The 16,562-nt window shown below is 45.4% G+C and overlaps 1 protein-coding gene across 6 annotated transcripts in view; it reads left to right on the top strand.

Annotated features, from left to right (window-relative positions):
• The window catches only part of LOC111159431 (TEA domain transcription factor 1), a 258,170-nt gene that overhangs the window by 220,560 nt on the left and 21,048 nt on the right, over positions 1 to 16,562 (top strand). The window lies entirely within an intron of this gene.

The raw sequence follows: 16,562 nt of genomic DNA, 5'->3' as shown, positions 1-16,562 counted from the left end.
AATGTTTATGCGCCTGAGCATGGCATTCAGGACCCCAAGCGAGCAGGTGGCAGGGTGTTTTCCTCACCAGCTGCCCTGTGCCCAGCTGCTCTGTGTGTCTGATGGACCTCTTACTGTTTTTTCTCTCCCTTGGGGCCAGCTCCTCCCTCCTTTGGGATGGTGGCTCCCATATCATGGCACCTTCCCCCCCTTACACAGACCATCAATTTTCATCTTACTCCCAGTGTATTTTATAATTAATCAGTTCCCATGCTGGGTCACGATCACTTGGATGTGTTTCCCGCTCTCCTCTGGACCCATCCTGCCTCCAGGGTACCCTACTCCTAAGAGTGGCTCCCACTTACTGAATGCCTGCTGGGGGTTGGGGGCCGTGCTCAGGCTTTCCACTTCCACGCACTTCTCCGGTCCTCACAGTGGTAAGTGGAATTGACCTCAGGTCCAGCTAAGAAAACAGAGACTCCGAAATGGGCCCTGGGCCTTGTAATTAGATTAGGTTTGGTGGTAGTGCCTCTGCTGTCTTTCCTGGCTGCTTTACACCCTGTGAACCCCAGCTACTGGGAAGGGTGGGGAGGATCTGTCCACAGAAGAAACTTCACTTCTCCAATAATGAGCCAACGCCTTGTATAAGAAAACCCAACAAATGGGGAAACAAGTGGATAAATTAAGGAAAAATACATGTTTTAAATTTCTTGGAGAACTTCCCTAGGAAATCTAGTATGTTTAGTGTCTTGTATCCTTATGTGGTAACTAGATTCCATTTTTCATGGTTCTGTATTGAATTTGGGTTGTGGAACTAGCCTTCTACTTACATTAAGGTTCTTGGGATGCATCATACATGTGGATAACCTGAACAAGCAGTAATACCTTTCTAAATTGGGTGCTGACCCTCATGATTTGAACGGTGGTTGGAGGTCAGTTATTATGTGGTAACACGGCAGTTTTCAAAGTATGGCCTGGGGACCCCTAGGAAGTTCACCAGTAGCCTTGCAAGGGGCTGAGAAGGCCGGAGCGATTTTCACTACGACACTGAGACATTATTTGGCCCGTGCCAACTGCCGATACGCATGCTTGAGGGTGAAACCCCTGAGACTTTGGCTTAATCAGTGGGTGCACACACACGATTTAAAGAAAGAGAGAGAGAGAACTAGTTACACCAAGAACATCCTTTGTCTTGGACCTAGAGGCCACATTGCAAATGAATGCCTTGAGCCTGCCGGCCTGCCCCTTCTCGAAAAGGAACTGACTCTATTTATGGCCAAAGAGAAGATTCCAGCTTTCTAGTAAAAATAAGAATTTTTGGAAAGCTCCTGTCCACCTCCATGAACTTGACAGCTTCTCAATACTTAACAGCCTTTTCTAGTGGCATCCACAGCCATATTAACAAAAGTTATTATTATTATTATTATTATTATTATTATTATTATTTTGGTATTATGTAAGATAAACCTGTGGTTTTTCATGTAATAGCATTTGTAAAGTTCATTGATACAGTTTCAGATTCCACACTGCAGCTAACTTTTTAGAAAGATTTTTATTTATTTATTTGAGAGAGAGCAGGAGCAAGGGGAAAGGCAGAGGGCGAGAGAGAAGAGAGAGAGAAGAGAGAGAAGCAGACGCCCACTGAGCAGGGAGCCCGATGGGGGACTCCATCCCAGGACCCCAGGATCATGACCTGAGCCGAAGGCAGATGCTTGACGGACTGAGCTATGCAGGTGCCCCAACACTCAGCCGATTTGTTTTAGTGTAGTATCAAAGAAAAATGACCACAGTTATCTAAAGAGGCTATGAAAATACTCTTGCCTTTTCTAGCTCCTGATTTATGTCAGGCTGAATTTTCTTCGTGTACTTCAACCAAAACAGTGCATCATGACAGAAGCATGTGTGAGAATCCAAGTGTTTTCCTGAAAGGCACACATTAAATATATCTCCCAAGGGTAGAACAGTACTACTCTTCCAATTTTTCTTTTGTTTTTTGACAGCCTAGGTATGTCTAATTTTAAGAAAAGATGTAGTTTATTTTTTTAAGTAGGAAATAAATATGTTTAAAATGCTCTCCGTTTAAATTTCCAATACAGAAAGTCTAGATAGATATAACCTGCAGAAACAAAAGCTCTTTGAGGTGCTCAGTGGATTTTTAAGAGCAGAAAGGGGTCCTGAGATGAAAAAGTTTGAAAGCCACTGTTGTGAAGGATAGAAAAAGAAGCCGTTCTACTCAGGTTAATTGTAATTAATCAGAAATGGTTGGATATGATGAAAAGAAACTATTTTCAGTATTTTCAAATGAAACGGTATTGTTTTTAATAATAAGATTTCTTATAATGGGCATGTTATTTGGATATAAAGTGGAATGGAAAGTCTTTAGCAAGTTGGTCTTGTTTTTGCTGCCAAAATTTCCCATTTGGCTTGGGATGATTTTAATAAATGTTTTCAGGGATGGGGGCTTTGGTCATGGGTCCCCAAGTAATGAAGTCTAGATTGAGGATGTGTAGAGTGTGGTGCCTGGTGTGAAAGGGCCACATTTGGAAACAGTTGCTCTGAGATTAGATATAAATTTATTAAATTAACATTTGCAGGATTAAAATTGAGCACTTCTATGAATTATGTTGGAAGACTTCACACCTTCTGTATAATTATAAGCAGTACTTAACCTTATAAAGACATTCAGTCTCAATAATGTTAGATGAGGAAAGGCCATTTGTTTTTTTTTTGTTGTTGTTGTTTTTTAAAGATTTTATTTATTTATTTGACAGAGAGAGATCACAAGCAGGCAGAGAGGCAGGTAGAGAGAGAGGAGGAAGCAGGCTCCCTGCTGAGCAGAGAGCCCGATGGCGGGGCTCAATCCCAGGACCCTGAGATCATGACCTGAGCCGAAGGCAGCGGCTTAACCCACTGAGCCACCCAGGCGCCCCAGGAAAGGCCATTTGAATTAGGTTTATAATTTGCGGCAATTTGAAGTCTCATTGGCTTCCTCTAATGCCTCAGTGAGAATAAATTATACTTAGAATATCTATCCTTGGATATCAGGAACGGATGTTTCTTAAGCAGGTCCAACACTTCCTTTGAAATATTTTGTGTATCAGCAATTTGCTTAGCAGATTTTCTTGGTTTTGTGTGAATTCAGTAAATTTCAACAGAGATCCTACACCCGATCTTTATCCTCCCCCCTTTTGCCCTCTGTCTCAAAGTGCCTGGAGTCTCTAGGTTGTCAAAATCGGGCTGACTCTTGCTTTGCCCATAGGATTGCTCCCAAAAACTGTTTTCAGAACAGCAGCCACGTGCAGCCTGGGCTCAGTCGGGGTAGACAAGTCAGGAGTTTGCTGTGGAGGAAGTACTAAGTGCAACCCCGAGTGAGTGTCTGTACCTCGAGGTAAACGGCATGCCGGCACCAGGTAGCAGTCACTCCGCTGTTCTCAGGGTGGGGGATCCCAGCTGGCCTCCAGGGACTCAGGCCCCAAGACGGAAATGACATGCAGAGGCAAGGATGCCAGTTGGTGCCCCCTACCCTGTTAGCCTTGTCGTCTCTCATACCTTAATGATGGGGGACACACAAAGGCCCCTGTGGATGGCTATGTATCTGGTGAGATACTTTTTTTTTTTTTTAGTAAGAGCCTTACTGAGGTATAATTTGCAAACCATTAAAATTTGCACCTTAAAATTCAGTAATTTTAGGGGCACCTGGGTAGCCCAGCCATGATCCTGGGGTCCTAGGATTGAGCCCCGTGTCAGGAAGCCTGCTTCTCCCTTTCCCATTCCCCTTGCTTGTGTTCCTTCTCTTGCTGTCTCTCTGTCAAATAGATAAATAAAATCTTAAAAAAAAAAAAAAATTCAGTGATTTTTTTTTCTAGAAAAATTTATAGAGTTGTATAACCATCACTGTAATCAAATTTAGAATATTTGTGTCATTCCAAAAAAGATCCGTTGTGCCTGTTTGCAAGCAATCCCTGTTCCCACTCCCAGCCCCAGACAACTACTAATCTACTTTCTGTCTGTACAGATTGGCCTTTTCTGGATATTTCATGTGAGTAGACTTCTTTAGGGTGTAGTTATTTGTACCTGGCTTCTTCCCTTGCATTCCTTTTGAGGGGCATTTATGTCACAGCGTGTCACTGGTTAGCTCTTCACTGTCGCCTAGGACCAGCCCGTCATACGGACATACCACAGTTTTGCTCATCCATTCACTAGTTGATACACTTGAGGCTTTGATCGAGTAACTAGTAGTTGATACTAGTTTCTCCACTTGAGGCTTTGATCGAGTAATGCTGCTCTGAAGTCTGTGTACAAGTCTGTGTGTGGACCTATGGTTTCGTTTGCAGCATTTTTCTTGGCATTTGTCCCACATGAGTAGAATTGCTGGGTCACGTGGTAATTCCCCATTTAACTTAAGAAACTGCCAAGCTGTTTCCTTAAGCGGTTTCTACCATTTTACCTTGCCACCAGTGAGATGTTAACGGTCACTTACCAATCACCTTCTTTGGCCATATGGCTGCCAGTGTTCGGGTAGGGAGAGATAGGAGCGAGCATGGTAGATAAGGGGCTGGCCAGCGCGAGCACCGAGACACAGGGGGCAGGTGAGGCCCATTCGGGGGAGTTTGGGAGCCTTCAAGACCTTGAGGTGATTTGCAGCACCTTGCAGGGTCTTCACGTGTATGGGTGGGAAAATTAGGAAAGCCAAAGGATCCGGGTTTGGTCGTGTCAGCAGTAGGCAGCAGTCAGTGGTTTTAAGGGAGGATCTGGATTCTTCTTACTGTACCATGACTTCATTTGCATTTTGCCTTCTCTATTTTTATTCTTTTTCTTTTCCTTTTCATGACCATCCTCCTTCCTGCCTACTTTTCATTCACTCTTGTGCATTTTAATCCTATACCATATTTAATTACAAAGAGAGGAAAAGATTTTGAGGGAATGGGAGGGAAGGCGCTTCTCTCTTGAAAAGTAGTTGAACGTGGCTTAATGAGTCTTTTCTGAGCCAGACATAAGCACGTCCTTGATATTACTGAATCCTTGTGAGGCACGTGTGATTATTCCCACTTTGTGCAGGAAGAAACAGCCTCACAGAGGGGAAGAGTGACTTCCACAAAGTCACACAGCCCGTCAGTGCGGGGCGGACTTGGGAATCCATGCCCTCTCCATGAAATGTGCTTGTGGCCTCTGCAGGGAGCACAGCCCCCTCCCCTGACCTGATCTGGCTGGAAACCAGTGATGGTAACCAAGGGGAAGCAGACCAGTTTCTTGCTGAAGTCCGGTCCTCTTGGGATGCTCTGGTGCGCATTTGTGTGGGGGCTGTGGTGAAGAGACGGCTCTTTCCAGCAAACTCAGGTGGGATCCTGAGACCATTTTAAACTGTGCCAGGCCAGCCTGACGCGGATGCCTGCTCTGCTGGCCTGGCACAGTTTAAAATAAAACAACTTCCTCTTGTCACTTTGCCTCTTTGTCTGTCTTTCTACTCAGAGGCTTTAATCCTTCCTCATTCTTTACAGAAACTATTAACAAGAATGAACGTGCTGTTCTCCCTCAATTCTAAGACCTATATGGGTTCCCATCTCATCAGTTCTAAAATGAGGATGCTTCTTAGAGATGACACCCTAAGTGCCTTACCTGCCCCTCCAGAGATGGGGTTTTCATCTCCTGCCCTTGGGGACCTGAGCCAGCATTGAAGGCATCTTCACCAGCACCCCCATCGCCGTAGTTGAGTCATTTTATTTAATTTAAGCTAAAATTTATTTAAGCTAAAACGCACACTCATCCTCTATAGTACACTCCTAGTACTATAGAGGACAAGTGCGCGTTTTAGTTTAAATTTGAATCCCTACCTAAAACATCTCAGAAAAATCATGGTTTGATGCTAGCATTGAAGTTATTTTTATTTAAAATTTTATTTATTTATTTAACAGAGAGAGCACAAGCAGGGGGAATGGCAGAGGGAGAAGCAGACTCCCCACTGAGCAGTCAGCCTGATATGGGTCTGGATCCCAGGACCCTGAGATCCTGACTTGAGATGAAGGCAGACAGATGCTTAACCGACTGAGCCACCTGGCCCCTAGCATTGAAGTTATGATCGAGGAGGAGTGTGGAACCAGATTTGTGATAAATGAGGCAGACCCTTGCACTGGCAGAAAACCAGACTTCCTTTCTTCCCTTATGAAACAGTGATCAGTCAGGTGCTCTGGAGGCCTTAGGAACAGAAGAGGTCCACCTGCACATGGGCAGACTCGTGCTCCATTTCAGCACTGAGACTCCTGCAGATGGGTTGCTAGTGGTATGGTGGACGAAGCAGCTAATTTAAGATAAAATGCCAACTGTCTTGAAATTGGCCACAGAATTCCCAAAGCTAGACAGGTGTGAGTGTGATTCCTTCATGAATCCTGAAGCACAGAAACCCAAGTCCCACTGCAGCTGCCTTTAAAAGAAGCTCATTTCCAGCTACGTATGGTTTACTGGAGGAAATGAACAGAATTATGGGTTTAACCAAATAAGAAACACAGTGAAGCTAATATTTTTGAAGGGGCCTCAAAATTCTACTCTCTGTCCTACCAGGGTGTTCAAAAGTGTCGAGCTTGGGGATGCTGCTTCAAAGGAAGCCACGTGTTACTTATAACCTCATAGCCAAAAGCGATTTAGAAGAATAATTAGTAGGATGAAGATTTAGTCTTAAACCTTGATTGGAATAGTAAGTAATATGAAAATGAAATTGCATGGATATGGCTCCTGTGGTTAAAGAAAAGTTTTAAACACATTTATATAATGTTTCCTTTTTTTTCTCAAGTTATTACAGTAGTGATATTTTTAGAAAACAGGGTTTTTGATGTTACCCTGTGGTCATTCATACAGTTTCTTCGAATTAGGGGTGCCTGGGTGGCTCAGTGGGTTAAAGCCTCTGCCTTCGGCTCAGGTCATGGTCCCAGGGTCCTGGGATCGAGTCCCGCATCAGGCTCTCTGCTCAGCGGGGAGCCTGCTTCCCTTCCTCTCTCTCTGCCTGCTTCTCTGCCTACTTGTGATCTCTCTGTCAAATAAATAAATAAAATCTTTAAAAAAATAGTTTAAAATTCTTTGAATTAATGATCATTCAGCCTAAATAATTAATGGTAAATATATTTATATTGTTCAACTTTCTTAATCTGTTTTGCTGGGGGAAGAAAAAGAAAGGTTAGTTTTACTAACCACAGTAGGTATGAGAAGAAATAATAAAACAGAGAGAGGGAAGGGGAGTTATCTGGACACAAGGCAGCCTTTAGAAGATGGTTTTATCTTGATAAAATCACATTTGTTGGACAAAATGACAGGCACTATAAATAAAACAACTGGGCATTATGTAAGGAGACACCAGGTGCACATGGAAGCCGCCGGAATGGCCCCCTCCAGAGTGGCATCCTGTGTCTAATTGGATTTGCATGATTTTAATTGGACTTGTAGACTTGAGTCTGTCATTTGGAACTAAACCCACCTATTGCTATTCATGGAAAAGGAAGTCAGCAAAATGGAACGATTGGCTCCGCATGTCTTCAACTGCTATCAGCAGGGAAAGGGCCTTTCAGTTCAACAAACCTTCCTTGTCTCTGTATTTTGGTCTCATCTCAAAATAGCGTTAAGTCCTGAAATTCCAAGACCGGTAATGAGCGGTGGCATGAGACAGGTGGAAGGAAAATTAGCCAGTCAAACCACTGTGCTCAGAGGTATTTCTGAGGCTAATACATAGTAAGTATTCTGGGTAGACTGTGGTTGTATGAGCATCTTCACCCAGGGTCTGCTTTTTAAAAACCATCGCTTACAGGCAGGTTCTGATACATTGGGTGGGGGGGGGGGTTATGGGTGGGGAGAGTCAGTAAACCTGCACATGCATCCATTTTGGTTTGATTCATAAGAAAAATAATCTGAAGCTTGTTAGCATTTTCTGCTTTGACTGCTATTATTGCTTCCTTCCTGTTTTCCCAGCCCTGCCTCCTAAACTTCTTTGTCGGCCTCCCCCAGGGAGCAGGGATCCCGTCTGTAGCTTTTGTGTATCCGGCAGTGCGGCGTACATAGCAGATTTTTTTCACAGGTCTTTTCAAAAAAGTCTGTTGGCTGAAAAGTCATTTTGTTTTATTCAGTTCACCTGGAGAAATTGCTGTACGTCAGGTGCCGGGACATACCTGCCAGGGAGCCGGCTTGGACAGTGCATGCTGATAGAGGAAGCGTCTGGTAGCTGATTGAGTGATGCTTCTGAAGGGATGTACTGAAGCCAGGGGACCCCTTGATTCACACCCAAGCTTTTCCGGGCTATCTCTGGAGTTCATTAGGTTCTTATAGAAATAGTTCGTCATTTGAGTTGGTGAGAAGCATACACGTCGTTAGTGAGTCATTCAGTCAACATTCAGTGAACTCTGCTTTGATCCTAGAGAGCCAGAGCTGGGAAAATAGACCCAAGTAAAAGGCACACCTTAGGGTCTGGTATGGGATGGCAGACGCACAGTCAGGTAAGTGACAGCACCATGGAATAGGAGCGCTGACGGAAAGGTGGGGATCCCAGAAGTAGAAGGAACCCTTTTGGCTTGAGAACATTCCAGAAGGCCTTACAAAGACCTGCATTTGAGCAGACTCTTGAAAGAATTTGGTCAGTGGAAGGGGAGCAGGAAGGAGTTCAAGGGAAGTAGACGTTTGTCCAGAGACAAGGAATGATACTGGGAGGCATTGGAAGGTCCCCGTGGACACTGGGCCTTACAGAACTTGGAGAATGATACCGGTTGAGGTAGAAACATTGATCTCCATGGCCATCAGTTTATTTAAAAGACTTTCTGAATCCACCTGAAGACAAAAGGCAGAACAGGACAGCCTAGTAAGTGGGAGTTTTTTTAACTTGAACGCTTACATATATCTAGGCGGAATGTAAATTGGAAGTTCCCTGAACCTCTTGGGAGACTCCATCTGACAGCTGTTCCTCTAATGCTTTCTGTCCTGGGTCATTTGGCTCAGTGGTTGCTAACAAAGCCCAGGTCAGGGGTCTGTCTTTTCCCGCCTGGAGCTGTTTAACTTTGCTCCCTGCCGTGGTTACAGGCTGAGATGCTAATCCACTGTCCTTGCTAACCAGAGGTCCAGGGGCAAGTAAACACATGATGAGACATTTGTACTCCCCAGTATTTGCCCTTTGATGGCGGCATGATTAGCTCCTCTGTAACCATACCTCAAGAAAGCCGTAGAAGGAAAGAACCAAGGTAGCACTATTTGGGTGGTTCTTATGTCCAGACCCAGTTTTGCAGGGAGTAAGTGGATTATCTGGACATAGTCATAAACCTCTCGGGGGTCTTGGTCAATTGTCTAAAAGTAGACCTAGGCCCTTGGTGATATATGAAATCCCTCCTCCCTTTGCAGGTGGAGAGCCAAAAGTACATCCTCCCCACCCACCCCATTTTAATTTTCTTTTTACATTACAAAAGCAATGTAAGTTTATTACAAATAGTCCAAGGAGATCAAAAGACCATAGGAGAAAAAGGGAGATTTTCCTACAGCCACGTATCCTTCTGGACGTCTTACATGCATCTGCAAACATGGTACATCATTTGATTTCACTAAAAAGAGTTAAGCTCTGATGTGAAAATGTTGGGGTTTGGAGGGAATAGCCAAGAAAGAATTCTTGAGACGTCTTGGGTGCAAACAGAGTGGGTTTTTAAAAAATATTTTATTTATTTATTTGAGAGAGCACGTGTCTGGGTGCGCAGGTGCACAGGCAGAGGGAGAGAGAATCTCAAACAGACCCCTTGCTGAGCATAAAGCTGATGCGGGGCTTGATCCCACAGCCCTGCAATCCTGACCTGACCTAAAATCAAAGAGTCGGACATCAGCTGAGCCACCCAGGAGCCCCAAGTAGGGTGGTTTTGTTAAAGCATGGGGACAGGACCCATGATCACAAAAGGTTGCATTGGGGTTATGAGGGGTGGCCTATTAAATACTTTCAACTTGGGAGGGGTTAGGGATAGGGAAAGTCTCTAAGGAATTTTAGAAGGTTTCCAGGTCCTAGAGGGGCTAGCTGTTGTTAGGAAAAGGTCATTTCTTACTGTCTAATAAAACCTTAGTCACCAGACCCTCCAGATGTATATCCGTGGGCCATAATGCTTGGAGGATGATTGCTAACATGTATCTTGGGGTGGGGGGAGGGGGAAGTTCCCAAAGGAATTTTTACATGTTATGAAGTAGATTTACAGGATCCTGGAGGTCGGGAGAAAGTTATGATGCCTTTTGCTCTTAGCAAAGTATTAACATTGAGGCAGTTAAGTTTCTAGAGGAAGATCACTCTCCTTGTCTCAAGGACTTGTCAATGGGCTGTAAGTTATAGGGAAATTTGATTTTTTTTCTTTTGCCTTTGTTCTGCGCACCATGCTCTGGGTATTATTTGGCAACTTCATTTTTTCTTCAACTATCCCGCACAGAAAATGTCTTCTTCAAGTTTTTGCACAAATCTCTTATAGAGATTTGAGAGTAGGTCCCAAGTTTTGTTACTCTTTTTAGTAAACATGATTTGTTGGTAGAGGTGCCAGATTTAGCAAATGAAAATACAGGCCACCCAGTTCCATTTGAATTTCAGGTAAACAACATACACTTTTTTAGTGCACACATGTCCCATGCTGTCTTTGGGATACACAGATAATAAAAAAAAGTTTGTTGTTTATCTAAAAATCAAATGTCGCTGGGTGGCCGGAATTTTATCTGGTAACTCTACACCTGTTAACTGATCTGTTGTCATTCTACATAGGACTTTTCTTGCACAAAAACTCCAGACCAGAGAAAGGTCCTGTTTCCGATTCGGAAAGGGTGGGGTCTGGCCGGGGTGGGAACACCTGATGAACGTGATGTGTGCAGGGCCAGCTCAGCTGGGAGCCCAGGGCTCATTAACTGCCTCCATTGGCAAGAACTGCCCTGTGCAGCAGCTGCTTTGTACTTGGGGGCTGAGACCTTGGCTCTTTCTTCCCAGCTACCATGTGACGTCACCAGTGGCAGTTACCTGAAGTTGTGTGGGTGATATTAATTGAATTTTTTTTTTAAACGAATGCCGGTATTCATAGGAATTTGCAATGCAAACAGCCCGCCTTTCAGGCAGTGCATATTGTAATTAAAGCAAGCTTTTAAGATTCTTTGAAGTACTAAATGTTTATGAAATTCAAATAAATAGGGGTGCCAATCTGCACAATAAAGGGGCTCTTGGTTTTTTTTTTTTTTAATCTTCTGTTTTGCAGATGTAAATATATGCCATAATTAGTGGAAAGTAACTTGAAGAGCGAGGCTGAGTTTATTCCCATTATTCTTATTTAAAACAGCTGTGGCAAGAGCCCTCCAGCTGCTGTCCCGTTGTGCTGGGCAAGGGCACAATGGTCCGAAGTGAACGCATTCAAGGACTTGCTTCCTCACTCTCCCCCAGTGCAGATTGCCTTGTTGAGTTGTCCCATGGTCATCCAGCGAAACCCCTCACCCCAGTCGTCTGATGCCAGGGGGGCTGGCTTCAGGTGTCTGGGCCCGGGGGGGGGGGGGGGGGGGGGGGGGGGAGGAAGGCAAGGGGGGGGGGGGGGGGGGGTGGGGGACAGCCAGAGTCCTCCAGCCCCCCACCCCCACCCCCAAGCACTGCCTCCCGGGCTACGTCTGCCCGCCAGCTTACTGCCCAGTGCGGAGCGATTGTCCTTTGGCGCCTGCGGGAGCAGCTGCAGGCCCACGTGGTGCCCTGCCTGGCCGAGCCTAGCCATGTGGCAGGCCTGGACGGCCGCCCACAATAGGGCCCAGCTCCCAGTGCCGCCTGCCAAGGAGCCAGATGCTGCCATTGGAAAAAATTGCTTCACAATTTGAAATCTTGGTCCTTTGATCATAGCTCAGAGAGGATGAAGAGGAGAGGTTCAAAGTGGTGGTTTGAAAATGCCAGCGTCTCCTTGCATCCATCAGTGCCTATTAGACTGTCTTTTGTCAGGGACAGTCCTCTTGATGTTTTCATTTCTGCAACCAAGCCATTCCCACCCAGCTCCTCCAAGCCCTCAGGGTGGAGGGAGGCCTGAGTGGGAAGGGAGTGTCCAGCTGCCTCCTCTTTCCCCTACTCGGTGCCCCTGCCTGCCTTCTCCTCTCCCTGTGGGGTTATCTGCTGACTCTCCAGGCCAGCAGGCTTTCTCCCTCTGAAGCCTGTGGCAGAGTGTCTGTCAACAGCCCAGCACTGATTCTGCGTGAGCCGCGCACTTGAGTTCTTGGCTTGGCAGCTGGAGCGCTCCCGGTGGGGTCCTTCAGCCTCCTGGAGCCCGGTTTCCAGAGCTCTGGGCCTCTGCAGGAACGACCCCCCTGGCCCAGTCCTCCCCTCTGAGGACTCTGCATCCTGCTTAACAGGGCTCGGCCTCATTTTTCCTCACCCATGAAATGGGAAGGATCATTTCCTTAAAGTATATTGCTTTTTTATTTCAAATTCCAGAAACGCAAAATTAAGCAGTGGAACAGACACAGGAATAAATGGGCCAATGGAATGAGAGGTAATAGAGGAAAAATGGATCCAGAGTGTTTCCTGGTCACTTACATGTTTTCGCTGCGTTTAATGAGTGTGAGACAAGGAAGATTGAGGGAAAGTTTTGGGAAGAACTGATGTTTCTTTTTCTTGTTGTTGTTCTTGGTTCTTCGCTGTCTGATGCAGTCCTCTTTCTCTGCCTGGCACTGGGACAGCTTCTACTTTGACCTTGTATTGCTTTCCAGGACTTGCCCACAAGTAGACCCTGATGCCTTTAATTGATTCAACACACATGTATTAATGATTGCCTTTTTTTAATTTCCAGAAAGAATTCTGTAACCTCTCTAATCATCTCTTTGTGGGAAAGATGGTAATTTTTGCTTGTTTGAGCAGTTATACACAAAACTTAAGACTGATCATAATAAACTCACAGATCAGGAAAAGTGCTGATTTTGTTCTTTGGAATAAGCCATTGTTGTAGCTGTTTGCACACCTTGATCCTTGTGGACTGAGGCTCGGATGGGCTCTGCAGACACTGTTTTTGTTGATTATGAACCACCAATCTTATGGGGTCACACCTCTGTCCATGTGACTCGGGGCTCTTTTCGTATCCTGGGGTGCGTTTTAAATCACCCCGTTACTAGGAGCAGCCGTCAGCATTGTTCCCAGCTAGCACTGTGTCTCCTGTGTGTGATCTCTTCCCATCATCCTGGTGGCTTCTCGAAACAGGTCTCATCTGTACATAAAGAGAAAGAGAGATTCTAGGAACTCACTCCTGTCCGTGTGGTCGGTCAGAGGACTGGGAGACAATAAGGATGGACGAAAAGTCAGAATACACAAATACCCGGCCTAGCTAGAAGGGAGGTCTGAAATCAGGATGGGGTTTAATCAAGAGAAATGTAGAACTTGAATCCTTGTTGGTGAGAAAGGGAAGAGGACAGGTAAGAGTAAGGGGGAAATGAATGAAAATTGCAAATTGTCCAACAGAGGTATACTGGGGTCTGTGTGATTCCAGAAGGCAGAGCTCTAGGTGCAAATTACAGGGGAAGCCAGTTGCAACTTGAGGGGTGTGGCGACAGAGTCCCAACCACGACCTTGGCCGCCAGATCTCTGACTATGCCACGTTGCATAGGGGCCCGGGAGAGAAGACAATGGACAGCCAGAGAAGGACCCAGACTTTTGTTACAGGCTTTGAAAATGGGGGAAGGGGCCCAGAGAGAAGGAATGTGTGTGACCTCCAGACCCCCCACCCCACCAAGCTTCCAGAGGGTCTCACAGCACTCCCAGGACCCTGACCTCAACCTGGGCAGACCAGTGTCAAAGCCTCTCCCGCACCAGGTGTAAGATCATCGGTTTGTGTTGTTTTTAATTTAACCTTAATTTGTGGTCCTTCATTAAAGCAGCCAGTAGAAAACTAATGCGACAGGAGAAGGAGCTTAACAAGTCTGCCCGGCACATAGTAGTTTCTTAAAGCCGTGGTTTTCCTGTATCTGAAGATACTTAGCCCGAAGGCAGCACAAGTCAGTATGCTGTATAGAAAGGATTCCTGCATCTGGTAGTAGGTAGTAGAACGAGCTGGCTTCTAAACCCAGTCCATATATAGGGTCTTTGTTCTAAGGCAGAATGGGCCAAGACTGCTCTGAGGGGACTGTTTGGACTCCCCGTCCCCAGCCACGTTTGCGTGTGTGTGTGTGTGTGTGTGTGTGTGTGTGTGTAACACTTCAGAGCCTGGCCCATTACCATTTTAGGCTATCTGGTCCCCAAAGGAAAGGATAGGATACGGTTTGAATTTGGGATTTGTTGGGAAGATAAGTTTGCTGGGTTTCGCTGTCTCTTGGATTTTTATATTAATTTACTTTTAGAAACTAGCCTGTGGTCAGATAAAAGCTGATGAGGAAAAAATAGTTTGTATCTCTGATACCAGTGCATTCCTTCTTACTTTCTTGCCTTCAGAACTGTATGAAATAGGTTTGTCCTGAGTTTTCAGTGGGGGGAAATGAGTCCAGAGTGGGGGTAATGAACTCGGTGCAAATCTCAGGCTCATCACAGAGTTTGCCTCCTTTGTTGTTGAGTCAGCGCTGGCAATTCTTCCTTTCATATTACCTTTGCTCCATGGGAGCTCAGAGAATGCATTTCTTTCTGGGATGATCGTAACATCCTCAGCTGACAGATGATTATCTTTCCCATCAATACCTCCTCCTAGAAAATTCCCGGAGAACAGCTGTGATATGGTTGGATGGCCACATGATTTTTTTCCCTGTTCAAGAGTAATTGCCGAGCAGTTGTAGTAGCAAATTGGTTATTTACTGTCCGTTGAGAAGCCTTTTTAAAAACTAACCTGTTAAATTTATACTACTAATAAAAGTTTCTCAACTATTAAGAAAAGTAAGATAATGCAAAAACTATCTGTTCGTCTTATCGAAATGGGAGCTAAAATGTGCATGGTCTTCATGAGCCAGCCCTTCCACTCCGGGGAACACCCAGCAGAAATGCATACACATGTTTATCAGAAGTCAACGCAAGGATATACGGAGTGGCACTCTTTTGGGGGTGGGGGCAAAGGGAGGGGGGAAATCGGAAGCAACCTCTGCCCCCAGCGTGGAGCCTAATACAGGGCTTGATCTCACGACCTTGAGATCATGACCTGAGCCAAACCAAGAGTCAGACGCTCAACCGACTGAGCCACTCAGGAGCCCCTACAGAGTAGCATTCTTCATGATTGGTCTGATTTGGATACATCACTAGTGCCCATCAGTAGTAGAATGCATAGATCCTGGTATTTTTCAGTCAGTGGAACACTCTTCCGTAACAGGGGTGAAGGACCTACTCACAGCAGCGTAGGCAAATCTTCACGCTGCAACGCTGAGCATGTGAAACCAAAGACGAAGGAGTCCGTACTCCGTGATTCCATTGATTTTACGTTCAAAACACTGGACAGAACTAACGTACAGTGTTTGGCCTCAGGATCACCCCAGGGAGGTATGCGGGTGACCAAACCGGAAGAGAGCCTAGGTGGGAGGGCTTCTGTTCTGTTTCGTCATCTGGGCGCTGGTTACATGGGTGTGTTCACTTTATGAATATTAATCGAATTGCAAACTTGTGGGCTGTGCATTTCTCTGAATGCATGTCATATAATTTAACATAAAAGAAAATTAACTTCCATAACTTCAGAACTCATCATTTGTTGCGCTAATTTCTGAGCAGGTGCTCATAATGTGTACATTTTAATTGCTTCATTTTTTTTTAAAGATTTATTTATTTATTTGACAGAGATCACAAGTAGGCAGGAGGGCGGGGGTGGGGGGGAGCAGGCTCCCTGCTGAGCAGAGAGCCTGGTGCGTGGCTCAGTCCCAGGACCTGAGACCATGACCTGAGCTGAAAGCAGAGGCTTAACCCACTGAGCCACCCAGGCACCCCTCATCGCTTCATTTTTGATACTTCCTGTCATTAAAACCACAGGTCATCCATTCCCATTTAAGACTAATGAAAATGATTTGGGGAATTCTAAGGGACAGTGGTGAACTGAAGGTAAGACGGTGGCGATGGTCTGCCCGGTGCAGGCAGTAAGGACGACCATGGTTCTTAGAGAAGTTTAGACGGCAAAGCCATCTAAAAATCGTTCTCATTTTTATTATCCCCATAGGCCCACAGTTCTAGACAATGCCATTGACAAAATCCTCCTGAAAAGAAAAGATCTTGTTGACCCGAGTCCTGAACAGTTGGTGAAGTTAACATTTTTATTTCATATATGCACATATATCTGCTTCAGATTAGCACACTTCCGTTCCTTAGCCACTATGTGTGTTACTCTTCAAGAACACACGTGGGCTTGGCCTTGGGTCTGTTCCTGGAGTCCCGGGAGCTGCAGCCCCTGAACTTCCCACGGTTAAACAGTACATGGGGGGATGCGCCGTGGAGGCCCTGTCATTAGGAAGATGGGAAAACAGAGCTCAGGTTACTGCAGTCCTGTCATTCTATTACTACTTTGGGAGTTTTTGTGTTTAAAGTTCAAAACCATGAAATAGAGCGCTGGTTATTACTGTAGATAATTTTGTCGAATAGAGAAAAGAGGGTCTTAAAAATCAATCCAGTCTCATGGTGTCTACGCACTGTGCCACTGCCATGG

This window comes from Enhydra lutris, unplaced genomic scaffold (assembly GCF_002288905.1).
Source record: "Enhydra lutris kenyoni isolate GAN:26980312 unplaced genomic scaffold, ASM228890v2 scaffoldscaffold68, whole genome shotgun sequence".
Lineage (NCBI taxonomy): Eukaryota > Metazoa > Chordata > Mammalia > Carnivora > Mustelidae > Enhydra > Enhydra lutris.
This window is presented reverse-complemented; position numbering and strand designations above follow the sequence as displayed.